Source organism: Macaca thibetana, chromosome 5 (genome assembly GCF_024542745.1).
Source record: "Macaca thibetana thibetana isolate TM-01 chromosome 5, ASM2454274v1, whole genome shotgun sequence".
NCBI lineage: Eukaryota > Metazoa > Chordata > Mammalia > Primates > Cercopithecidae > Macaca > Macaca thibetana.
Genome location: NC_065582.1, coordinates 134,765,260 through 134,768,447, shown reverse-complemented (window position 1 = coordinate 134,768,447; position 3,188 = coordinate 134,765,260).

The following is a 3,188-nucleotide window of genomic DNA, read 5'->3' as shown; positions in this document are numbered from 1 at the left end:
CTGTGTATCTTTGTCTCTATATGTTCACAGGGCCTTCTTATGAGGACATCAGTCATTGGATTTAGGGCCCACCCTAATCCAGTATGACCTCATTAGCTTCACTAATTATAGGTGCAGATACCCTATTTCTAAACAGAGTCACATCCTGAGGCTCCAGGTGGACATGAATATTTGGGAGTCATCATTTAACCCAGTAGAGCGTGTAATGAAGATTGCTGACGTCACAGTGTAAGATACTATACTATGCCTACAACCTAGAGTGCCCCGAAGTGTAGTATTTGAATCCCCTCTTGCTAAGAAGTACTGCTAATCTTTGAAAAGAGATTAAAAAACTGTACTTTGGGATACTCTAGGTTTTAGGGTATCCTGAAGTGAGCGGGGGCTTCTGACATCATCGGGGCCCCAGGGAGGAAAATCCAGTCTCCCTAGAATCACAGACACTACACCCCGGACTTGGCCACTTCACAGGGAAGCCACCTCAGTGTGAGCCACCATGCTGAGCAGGGCCATCGTAATGTCAGCACTCGCATAGCCACTGCCTGGGCACACACCTGCCTCCCGAGGTGCTGCCCTAGAGGAGACCAGTGTTTCCTCGCTCACGGACCACAGCGATTGCTGACACCATTTTTCCTTTTGACTCCAGGGTACAGCAGAGCACCAGTCCCATCTCTTTCCACACTCAAGATAATCATATTTTAAAAGACACTTTGCCTGATACTGTTGGTGAGCCTTATTAGGCCCTCTCAATCCACCCCAAAAAGTTATCCAACTTTGAGTTTCAGTGAGAGGTTACTGAGAGGCTCAGTCACTTCCCCCTCAGAAGGCCCCTGGGCTCCTTAGGCAAGTGAGACCACTTCCTCCCTAGAACAATTTGTACTAAGAAGCACTGGGAGCAATACCTTGGTTCAGCCCAGAAAAGGTACTGTCCTTCCCTTAGGCCACAGGTGCCTAACTGCCTCTGACATTTCAGAACAAGTACATAACTATTAAGGTGTTCTTCCCATGAGAAGGAAAGGAAGTTGGGAGGCTGGTAGTCTCCTCCTACAGACCTAGAGGTGTCTGGCATCATTTGAAAGTCCACTGGCCATGTCCTACTTTGAAATTTAGCATCATTGCCATAAGCTCCATAGCGTCCTATCACATGGATATAACATACTGTAACTTATTTAACTTTTCCCATATTTTGATACTTTTAGGTGATTTCCTACTATAAATTAACTGAGATAAAAATCCCCATTCAGGGCTAGGTGTGACGGCTCATACCTGTAATGCCAACACTTTGGAGGCTGAGGCAGGAGGATCACTTGAGGCTAGGAATTTGAGGCGGGCCTGGGCAACATAGGGAGACGGCATCTACAAAAAATTTTTTTAATTAACCAGGTGTGGTGATGTGCACCTGTGATTCCAGCTGCTGGGGAGGTTGAGGTGGGAGGATCACTTGGGCCCAGGAGGTTGAGGCTGCAGTGAGTCGTGATCATGCCACTGCACTCTAGCCTGGGTGACAGAGCAAGACCCTGTATCAAAAAAGGGGGAAAAAAATCTTCATTCATTCATTCATTCATTCATTCATTCATTCACTCTGTAAATATTTGTTAAGCATCTACTATATGCTAGTCATTGTGTTAGGTCCAGCAGGATCTAAAGGTCTTATTCTCAAAGAGCTTATGTTGTAGTGACAGGAAAAGAGGATTGCAAAAGACCGTAAAATGGAATGCCTTCATACTTACAAGGAAGAAAAATAAAATGGCGCAAGACTGTAGAGCTACAGGAGTTGCTATTCCAGATAGGGTGAGCAGGAGGGCTTGTGGAAAAGCTGATGTTTGATACAACCTATCCAATCTGGCAAATTGGGAAAGGTGTTCTATAAAGCACAACAGCATCCACATGAAGTTTTGTCTCTTTTGTTTTCTTTCATTGTTGTTTTGCTAATTGTATCACATATGAAAATAAATAAAACAAGAGATCGCTTGATTAAGTGACGTTACCACCGAAATCAACACAAGTGCAGCTTGTACAAGTAAATGATGAGTCTACTGGATTTTTAAAAATCAGTGGCTGTTCAAAAAAAACACAATTAATATCATCTACTCTATGAAATATGTGTGCTTTTAAATGAAAGGACAACATTGAAAACTTTGAAAAGCAGCCATCAAAACATGCTCCCTTGAAATGTGACTGGATATGTTTGTAATGGTTTCTTTCTTCTTAAGAGATTTGAGGGTGTTTTGCCCCTCAATAGTTTTGTCAACAACTAAATTGGCACCAAATAAAGAGTACAAGACCTACTCAGACTCTGAAAGTAAATCTTTCACAACCTACTATTGCAATTTACTTTGTTAAAAAGACCCTCTCTGCCTTTAAAATACTGCCGTAAATTTCAAATACTTGAATATCTTTGTCCCACTGATAACCAAGTTCTTCATAATTTTATACTTTAGTTTTATCACACTGCAACATTTTAGGTAGCCAGATGTCCAAATGTTTTCAAACTAAATTCCTGCTGTTGCTGTTTAAAATGTGTATGTGTGCATGTGTATGTTTGTGCACGTGTGTGTGCATGTGTATGTGTGTGCATGTGTGTCTGGGTGTGTGTACACGTGCATGTGTGTGCATGTGTGTCTCAGTGTGTGTACATGCGTATGTGTGTGCACATGTGTGTACATGTGTGTGGGTGTGTGTATGTGAGTGTGTGCATGTGTGCACATGTGTGTGTGCAGCATGTGTATTCTGATTATCTATCTAATGCTGTGTAACAAACTATCCCAAAACTTGATGGCTTAAACATCAATCATTTTCCCATATTTACTGTCTGTGGGATGAGAACTTGGGCAGGGCTTTCCTGGACAATTGTTACACTCTGTATCACAACAATGAGGTCACTCTGTGGAGTTCAGCTGGTGGTGGGGCTGGGCTGGAGGGTCCAAGAAAGCTTTATTCACATGTGTGCCTCCTTGGCCAGAACGATGAGGAAGCCGGGCCCCTTTTTCTCTCTATGTAGTCTCAAGAGCCCCTTTCTGTGGTCTTTCTAGCAGTGTTGTCAAACTTCTTACATGGTGGCTCAGGACTCCAGACGGTGTTCCAAGAGATGAGGGTAGAAGCTGCCAGTCTTTAAGGCTAAAGGGAGCCTGACACAGGGCCACTTGCACTGCGTTCTATTCGTCAGAACAGTCCCAAAACCTGCCAGATTG